Source organism: Mus musculus, chromosome 18 (assembly GCF_000001635.26).
Source record: "Mus musculus strain C57BL/6J chromosome 18, GRCm38.p6 C57BL/6J".
Lineage (NCBI taxonomy): Eukaryota > Metazoa > Chordata > Mammalia > Rodentia > Muridae > Mus > Mus musculus.
Genome location: NC_000084.6, coordinates 49,514,692 through 49,524,989, shown reverse-complemented (window position 1 = coordinate 49,524,989; position 10,298 = coordinate 49,514,692). Strand labels below are relative to the sequence as shown.

The window sequence follows — 10,298 nt, the reverse complement described above, 5'->3', positions numbered from 1 at the left end:
CTCTGAATGGTCATGGTAGATGAAGAATTGAATGGCAGTGGGCCCGGCAAAGTCACCTGAGTTTGTGTCTAAGATGGATAAAACACTGTTTCATGTGCCTTAACAGCACGATTGAATCCATCTACCAGCCCTGAACCATAAGAACTATTATCATCTATTTCTATTTCACTAATAGAAAATATGAGACAAAGAAAGGGGAAAGGTCATATGTTTCAGGAAATTCTTGTGTCAGGATTTTAACCAGTTTAACTCTGTACTCCACAAATGTTCTTAACAACTATGATGTGCTGAAAACAGATGTGACATATCCTCTGAGGTTATGGAGAAGCTAAATCTATAGAGTGTGGTGGCAGGAAGCTGAATCTATAGGGTATGGTGACAAGCTATGTGTAGACAGTGAGAAGCCAAGTAGGATTCTATTATTGGTTCTTCTTGTGGCTATGATTGGCTCTTCTTGTGGCTTGGGAAATGTTAGTCTCAATATAATAATAATATAATAATAATAATAATAATAATAATAATAACAACAACAACAACAACAACACATGATTCTTGGATAAGAGAGACTTAATTTAGCATGTAGCACATAGTATGCTAGATATGGTGCAGTGGTGATAAGTTCACATGGAACTATCCAGAAAGCAGGTTTTGGAATTTACCAGAGAAGTTAAAAGAGTGGTGTTCACTGAAAAATATGGGATTAGTGAAAAAGGTAAAACTGCTTTCCTTCCTTGCTTCTTTCCTCCTTTCCTCTTGGTCCACTGGGATGAAAACACAGGCTTCTCACTTCTTCTTATTTGATGTGGCAGTCTACATTCTATTCTCTTTAATGATCTCATTTTCTCTGTTCCTCTTTCCTTGGAGCAAAGCATGGAATTAAATCACATAGATTATTTCAGTGACAATGACAGGGTTTGCATTTCTCATCACAAACACTTAGCTATTTATATAAGCCACTGTAGTCTCTGAAAAGAACCTTATAAACATCCATAAAAAATTGCATGGTAAAGCTTTCTCCGAGTCTTACCATTTTAATGTACTTTCTACCTTGGCATTTGTAAAAAAAACTACACATCATCAATGTGAGCTTGGCATATAGGCTAAAACACAACTGTGGCAGAGGTTTGGCCTCTAGAAAGTGATATGCTTAGCCCTAGGACCTAAATAGGATAGCTATATCACTGAAGGTTCAGGGAACATGGCAGAAGAGGGTGTAGTAAGAGTATTAGATCTGCTACACCCCAGGTGCCCTAGCATGCCCAGGATCTTAGGATCACTGGTGAGTGGAATTCAACATCTATTCCAAACCAATAGTGAAGGGCTGGGGCCAGCAGGAGCAGGGACACAGGAGCCCCGCCCGACCAGTGGCTCAGGTTCCTTCTGGTCAGTGCTGGTCTATCTTGGTTTTGAACACAGTGGACAGCCCAACAGTCCCCAGAGGAGGTACCACTTCCAGGAGCTCTAACACACTCAGGATCTTAGGATTCCAGGATCCCAGGATCCCAGGAGCTTGGTCATTCCAGGGTCTCAGGGTCTCAGAGGAAGCTTGACTACCAAGAACTCTGACACATGCAAAATATCAGGATCACAGGACCATAGAGAAAGCTGGACTCTGAGGTGTTCTGACTCAACTGGGATTACAGGAAGTATGGGGCAATGGGCTACACGCAGACATGCTGGTCTCCAGTTGAGCTGAGGTCTGAACCCCGAGGTCATAATTCACCTTCATGACACGGTAGGTGTTCCCTTATGCTCTTGGAACTCTGACCCCTTCCTAAGTTGACCCGTCCAGCAGGTCCAGTTATTCGAGGATCTCGAGGGGACCTCCTCCTAATAACCAAATGGGGGGTAGAGAGAGACGAGGGTCTTGTACGAATAACGACACCGAGACCGTTCTGAAGTTGTATCAAGACCCCAATGTATTGAGAAAGGTCCAAGGTTTAAATGCACAAGCAAAGGGGGAAGTACAGATACTTATCAGTGGGAGGGGTAGGGCAATACAAGCAAAAGGAGAAGTACTTATGGGAGGGGGGGCAATAGAAATTCTTTCTTTTGGCAGCTACACGGGGAAGCAGGAACTTGGTGGTATCAGGGTGTGGTCAGGACATCGGTGATGACCTAGGGCTGGAACCTCCCGTGGTTCTCGGAATCCATGTGTCGGTGGCCCGCTTTTGACCCCCTTTTCTTCTCAGGGGGAGAGGCCCAATTCAGAGATCAGGACAATAGCGTTGCCTTAATGGCTCCCATCATCTCCCCCGTTTTAATATTTTAAAAAAGGCATATTGTATAATAAACTTGTAGCCACGTTTTTAACGACTGCCTAAACGTCTGTTTGCTCACCGGGTGATTCTCTAAAACCACGAAGGACACAAGGACAAGTCATCTATGAGGCTTGAATTAATGGTTCCAGTCTTTTGGATATAACTTGGGCTAGCCAAGGGATTTAGGAACGAAGCAAGCTCCGTGGGTAGAGGTAGAGGTCTGATCCCCAGTGTGTAATGTTAGGGCCATGTACAGGATTGACTCTCAGGCCCACAGATCTTTACCCAGAGTAACCCCGACCTGCTCCCGTGCCGTTTTTTTTTTTTGAGGAAAGGACCCTAGGGCACCCAACCTTTATGCAATCAGACATGCCTCTCAGAGACTGTCTAACAGCTTCTAGACTAATCTCTGTGCAGTACTTAGTCTTACAACTCTCACGGGCGACGGCTTCAAGTTCCAATTTTATGATGTGTCTAGCCTGGGATGACTGTTTAGTTTCCAATGTGGCGAAAAATGTATATTACCATGTCGGAAGCACAGACTACGGCAATCTATAAATGATTTGTGGCATGAGACTGATGGCCGAATTTAGGGGGAGGGGAATGATCTTACTTAAGCATTTTATGGAAATTGAGTCTCTCTCCCCGAGAAGAGGATGATGAAGCGGCACCCGCGTCTGCCTCTTCTCCAGTAACCTGCTTGTTATCACCAACGTCCAGCCAATGGTAATGAACTGAAACAAATGCACTTGAAAGAGATGAATCAATTTGAGATTTAACAAATCAGGTCAATTTCTGAAATGCCCAAGGACCGAAGGAGATCAATAATAGGAATTTCAATAGGGACCCTAAAAGGGAGGGCAACAAGGTCGAAAGCCAGGGGGAGGTTGAAAACCAGTTTTGGTAGTTCACCTTCCCTCTAGGCCATTGTAAACACTTGTGTATGGGTGTAACTCAGCTATCTACAGTTCTAAGTATCTACTCTGGTTCCTCTTTAGGTCTTAAACTTCCTTTTTCTTAGATGATGGTAATTTCCTGTGTAAGGCAGTGACCTAGCTTTTATTTAAAGTGATAGTGTAAGGCCAGAGGCAATTTTGAATGTCACTGAATAGGCAACTTTCTACCTGAATTCTAAGCCCATGGTCAGCTCAAGGACTTTCTAGGATGCTATCTCCTGTCCTATGCTAAGACTTCTAAGACATCTTTTGCCTCTAAATTTTTATCTATATAATATGTTGCTCTGACAAAGCTATGGAAATATTCCTATGCTTATCATTAACAAAATGGGCAGTATGTAGCTGCTGATCTAAAGCTATGGTAGATACCTTTTTAAAGTTTGCATTTTCAGATTTTAAAACCAAGGATCATTTTCTAACTCTAATGGGCAGCAAAGCATAAGCAGGTCTCTTACACAAACATAACAGTAGATTTCTTATCTAAATTAGGATCTACACAATTAGTTAATTGACAAGAATTACAATGAATATGAAAAGACTTGCCAAGATTGGCGATCTTAACTCTTAAAATTATCTAACAATAAGCATATAGGTAAGGTATACAAACTTTCATAGTTATAAGGAGCTGGCCTGAATGGCAAAAAACAGTGTCTCTGACGAAAGCATCTTGTACATTCTCTGTACCAGTCTTTTTGCCTCACGAGTCAGCTTTTTTAGTTGTTTGTATTTTAAGTTGGCAACAGGTTGGTACTCCTTGCTGCAGCCCATGGTGGAGACACGAAGTTTCTTTATCTGTTTGTAAGTGGATGCTCTCCGATTTCTCCTCTTTTGTGCACTCAGCACAGCTTTTTGGTCACCACTGTTAGGGCACTCACAGGTCACAGGTCAGCCTGTCACATTGGAAGCTAGCATGTTCTTGTAGCATTCTGTGGAAAAAACAGAAACATTCCCCCTTTTCCCCATATTAAGTATCTGAACAGGATCATGGCATGTGCCAATAAGTGGATCCTTTTTATCTGCCCTAGACACTATTATATTCAGTTTTTTAAAAAACAAAAATGTGATCCAAATAATGTGCACGGGGATATAATTTCTCTCCCCCCTTCTTTGTTTTTAAAGAAGGTATAGTTTTTAAAGTTTTACAATACCTTGTCTTTGAGAATTATAAAATATCTCAGTAACATGTGTAACATTAAATTGTTGACAAAACATCTTTTGGAGGTTTTGAAAATAAAAATTTTGAAGCAAATAAATTTTTCTTTTTTAGATTTTCTGTAACTAAGATCCTAAATATTAAAAATATGTTGCCTCTAAGTCTTATGGAGCAACAATTACTTTTCAGAACTTTAAACTTCTCTTTGGAGGCATTAGCTAATAGAATACTTTTTTTCACTTAGGAAACAATATACACTGAAAGATTTAAACTTTGTTTCTTGTATTAAAGCAGACAATAAAAATTTGGCACATATTGTAAAGCTATGTTAGCCATACCTACAGGCAAAATTATCTAGTGATCACCAGTTCACTAAAAGTAAAACTCTTTGAATTTAAGCATTATTTTAAACATTTGAATAGATCTGTAACAAAGCTAAAAAGAACTTTTCTTGAACACAGGGAAAAACTTTGTTAGGCACTGTTTGTAAAATGAAAGAAGGCCACAATCTTCTCTGGGCTACATTAACTTAAACGTAGAATATTTTTTAATCTGAGCATCTTGGCCCTCCTGTAATAAGGACCAGTTTTAGAGGAACAATTTACCTGTCTATGCCTCTAATTTTTGATACTCTTTCTTAAGGATGATTACTCTTATAATTATCTCAGTTACAATATACAGGTGAATTAAAGATCTTAAATTTGTAATCAAACTGCAAGCTGCAGTCAATGGAACACTGGCAATTTTAACCATAATTTTTGAGTCTCTGTTGCAATATTAGAATGTATCTATAACTTTTGGAAAGCAAGACCCAATTTTAAACAATTTATTTTTCTTAAAATCAATATTAGAAACATCACTATCACATTACAAAGTTTGGCTGTCAATTTATGAATGCATGACAGTGTAAATTTTAATGTTTTATTAAAGAGACATTGTTTTAAAATCTTATCTCTATTAGTCTACTTTCTGGGATAAGAATTACATAAAATATTATCTCAATTTAGAAGTATCTTTAGGGGACTAGTTTTCTGGGCTGGTTTATGTCAGGTGCTTTTGTTTGAAAATGACTCTAGCCCTGAGTTACTACTTAAGCTAACTTTGTAACCAGTGTTATACCTTTTTAATCATACCCAAATAACTTATAAGCCAATTCTCTATGGCCAAGATATGCAGATCATATTTATACCTTTAAGATCAATCAAAAACCAAATTAAGTGGCTACACGAATCTTATAAATTTAGATAAAAGAATTTTACTTTGTATAGCTATACTTATAAGATAAAAACACACTTTGTCATTTGCTAAACACAATAATCACAAAATTGCAGAGAATTTTTTAGGAAAAAACAACTATCAGCTTATTTGCCTTAGAACTAAGAGGTTGTAGATTCTTTTTCTTTAAAAACAAGTTTTTCAGCAGGACCTCTCTTGCTGTGCTTGATTTTAGCTAAAGGGAGGGGCCTCTCTCAGCCTCCGTTGTGCAAACTGAGAGTGATTTAGCAGGTAAAGTTTTAACCATTGTTTTTTCTTTTCTTTTTTTTTTTTTCAACATGAAACATAAAACAGCCAGTCATTCAGACAACGAAACAATCATTTAGACAACGAGACAAAAAACATACATGAATTGACGTGATTGGTGCACCAACCATAGACAATAGAAAGAGGGTAGAGAGCTTCTCCTGTAGGGGCCAGAGAGAGTAAAACAGGGCGTCCCCCGATATCTCTCTGTCCCTGGGAGAGTTTTAAAATCCATTTTCCTTTATTTCTTTCTTTCCTTTCCTGTTTGTAAGAGGTAGCTTGTTAAACCAAGATTAAAATCCAAAATTTTCTAAGTTTTTGGCAGGCATCTAAAACTTCTAATTTATTTAATCTGAGGGCAAATTTTTGAGAAAACACACAATCTCTATACACTAAATGTCTCAAATAGCCTAAAAGTTTACCATGTTAAATCTTTTTTGAAGTCATTATTAGTCCACACTTAGTTAAATATTTTATAGCCATCTGTAAAAACGCTCTCTATTTTCTGCAACCAACAAAAACACCATTGACAAAATGAATTATATAGTTTTAGGAAATGATTTCTTAACTTTCAATAAAACCTAATCTATGAATTTTTTGACCTTTACGAAGTCTCTTTAAAACCCATTTTTATTTACTCTAAACGTGTTATTGCAAATCTCTAGCAAGGGCCTCGAAGCATGCCTGGGCCCAACACACAACTTCTTACCCCAGAGAGTTCTGTCAAGGTAAGCTGAACTGACTCAAGGGGAAGCTGCCTAGCGTCTGAAAGCAGGGTAAAATTTTCAAATAAGGCTATGCCCTCATATTGTTCATCCATGTTCTCATTAACAAGGTGTCCTTTAGAAATGTTACTTAAGCCTCCATGCCTGCTGATGAAATGAGTCTTTTAAAACTTAGAGCTTAAAGTTCTTCTGAGGCCTAGAACAGAATATGACCAGGCACATAGTAGGTACTGTTTGGGAATTTGTTATGTCGTTATGTTTGGTGAATTAAGGTTTAGTTGACACTTTTACTGTTGAAACTATGTGTTGGAGAAGATCTCTGTGATCCTTCTTGGTATTGCTTTTGCTGTTAGACACTGCATCAGTTGAGAAGCTGAGGTCAACTTTGATGCTAGGCTGGGAAGATCTGGAAAGCAGCCATACTTTGCTTCGTGGGGTGTACTGGCTGGTTTTGTGTGTCAACTTGACTCAGGCTGGAATTATCACAGAGAAAGGAGCTTCAGTTGGGCAAGTGCCTCCATGAGATCCTGCTGTGGGGCATTTTCTCGATTAATGATCAAGGGGAAAGCAGCCCTTGTGGGTGGTGCCATCCCTGGGCTGGTAGTCTTGGGTTGTATAAGAAAGCAAGCTGAGCAAGCCAGGGGAAGCAAGCCAGTAAGTAACATCCCTCCATGGCCTCTGCATCAGCTCCTGCTTCCTGACTTGCTTGAATTCCAGTCCTGACTTCCTTTAGTGAGGAAGAGCAATGTGGAAATGTAAGCTGAACAAATAAACCCTTTCCTTACCAACTTGCTTCTTGGTCATGATGTTTGTACAAGAATAGAAACACTGACTAAGACATGAGGCATCTTCAGTTTTATTCTTTCTCAGTTTTATAGATGCCTAAGGTCTTTTCCACATAGTTATGCTGCAGATCTTTTCACTTCTGTGTTTCTCTTTGAGCGCTAAACAATTCAGACATTCTAATACAGTCAATTCTAAGTCCATTGATGCCTAGAGTTCTTCCCCCTGGAGGAGATTCGATATCACAGCATTTGTTAATCATAGTCACCTACAGTAGTTGTGTCAGAAAGGAGAGAAGATGGGCAGGATTGGGAAGCAAAGGAAGGGACGCTAAACAATCTTATGTCAATTTACATTTCTAGGATTACCAGTGAGGCGGACCTGTCCTTCACTCTGCTTGTTTGCTTGATATTTAATTATTTTCTTTTCTAAATTGTCTGTTCCTTTGCTTTGTCTGTTTATCTCTTGGGCTCTTCCTAGATCAGGGCTTTGGTTTCTATTTTCTCAAAATTATTAAAAACCCTATTTACCATTTATGGCAAATATTTGTTTTTAACCAGTTGTCAATTGCTCTCAAACATGAACAAACTTTGAAATTTTATGAAATCAGGTAAGTTGGTCAAATGTTTAAGACTTCTTATATTGCTTTTAATGTTGGGGGACTTTTGTTTTTATAATTAAGTTGGTGAAAAGTCACTTAAATAGTTCTGATGTTTTAAAGCATTTAACTCTTTTGTCTTGTGCAAATGTATAGGCATAAATTCGAATTGGAATTTTCTATCCCTTATTTAAAGAAGAAGTGATTTAATGGCATTTCTTGGGCTCATAGCGCTTCTTTTACCACATGTTAATTTTCTCTGTGCTCACATTGTCCAGTGTAGAAGCCACTCTGTGCCTGATCTGAAGTATGCCTAGATCCAAACTAAGATATGATGCGAATGTAAACTACATACTGAATTTCAAATACATAGCACAGTAACAAACAAAAAGTATAAATTATTTCGTTAATGATTGTTAATGTTTAAGACACATTGGTCCTTTCGAGCTTTCTTCATCTCTGTTGGCATGCCATTGTGCTGGTTGTGTTTAGCTACCTAAATTGTTGAGACTTCATGGGCACGCCTCTCTGTCATATATTGAAGACACCACCTCATAGCAAGAGCCATGGTCTTCTAGCTCCTACAGTCTTCATCCTCTTCAAGATTTTCCCCTGAGTTTTAGGTATAAGGGTTGTGTTGTAGCTATACCTATTGTAGTTGGCCAGTCCACAGTTGGTTATTCTCTACATGTTGACCAGTTGTGGTTTTCTGTGATGGTCTGTGGTATGCTTTTTTTTTGTGTGTGAAGCTTTTTTGATGAGGGGTGAGAACTACATTTATCTGTAAATATAAGGTTAGGGACTTAGAATGCAGTAGAAATTATACTGGCAATGGCAGGTGTAGGTTCTCCTTTAGGGCCCACGAATTTCTCAGCCACAGGTAATTGGTTAGGCTTACAGTATTAAGTATGCCTTTCCTTCTATTAAATAAGCCTTAAGCCCAAGTACAAGGCTGTTAGTAACCCTTAAGATATAAGTGGCCACTACAGCACTCTTAGAGATATCTTCATAGGGTTATTCTTGTGGATTCTAAGCTTTATAGCTGAGTAGGACTATTGGTAGCTTTTTTGACATGGCAGCTTGTATAACATCTTCTGATGCAGTCAAATCTAGTCCCCAGGGAAGGAGGCTTTTAGGTCATTTTTAGCTGGATTCCTTCAAATGCTGTGTCTAAGGTACATGGTTTGTTTAGCAATAGGGTCTCACTTTTAAGTTTTAGAAGGTAACCAAGGGCAACAAGCAATGGCCTATCTTGTTTTGGATGTCTCTTAGAGTCCCCTGACCCACAACTATTCTCTTAATCTTTTGTTTGTTTGTTTATATTTTTTGTTTGCCTTTTCTTCCAGATAACTTTAACTTTTTTTTTTTTTGGAAAGGTTTAAGAAAGTTATATCTCTGAGACTTTGATTAAATCACATGAAATGTGTAAAGTGTAAATTGATTTAGAAAAAATTTACCTGTTAATGAGACTAAGTCTCTATCTCTACCCTACTCATATTGAATTACTTTTCCTGATGCTGAGAGAGAAATATGTCAAGCAAAGAAATTTAGGGAAGGAGGCTTTATTTTGGTTAATGGTGTAGGGGTCTTGAGGCAGCCGATCATATCATGCTTGCAATGAGGAAGCAGTGGGCAATGAACGCTCAAAATCAGCTCACATATCCTTTTCATTTAGCCCATGATCCCAACCAATGGAAAGGCTCTCCCCATAGTTAGAGAGGGTCTTCCCATTTCAATTAACCCTATCCAGATAATCTCCCACAGGTACACACAGAGGCTTGTTTCCTAGGTAACTATAGGTCCTGTTAACAATATTAACCACCACACTTGCCTTGGCTCCCACATATATCATATTCTTTAGCAAACTTTATGTCTTTATTCTAATAAATTACACATATCCCTGTTTAGATTATTGTTAGGAGTTGTATTTTTATTGCTGTTGTAAAGGTGAGTTATTATTCCAGTTCATTCTCTAACTAGTTTTTGTTGGCTTGGGGAAGGTGATTTTTAAAAGGGACCTTGTAACTAGACATTTTTACTGAGCTTTTAAAAAGATTAATTCTAATAGTTTTTCAGCTGATTCTCAAGTTATTCCCCCTTTCAAATTAAAATACCACATCACAGTGAGCTCCAAATGAGATTCTAACACTCTCTCCAAAATTTGTGCTTTAAAAACTGATTTGGGGGGGGGGAGTATAATAGGTAGTTTTAAAGTCTGACTGTTTACTTCAGATGGACTTCTCCCCTCCCCAGAATTTGTCTGTGCTTTAGAAAATCACAGGGCAAGAATGTCTTTGTTGT

General features: G+C 38.4%; 1 long non-coding RNA gene across 1 annotated transcript; it reads right to left on the bottom strand.

Moving 5' to 3' along the window:
- Positions 1–549: 549 nt before the first annotated feature.
- Positions 550–1,701, bottom strand: 1700044K03Rik (RIKEN cDNA 1700044K03 gene). The gene is made up of 2 exons (NR_033785.1): positions 1,633–1,701; positions 550–857 (listed from the first exon to the last, which is right to left on the bottom strand). It is a non-coding gene; the product is annotated as an RIKEN cDNA 1700044K03 gene (long non-coding RNA).
- Positions 1,702–10,298: the final 8,597 nt, after the last annotated feature.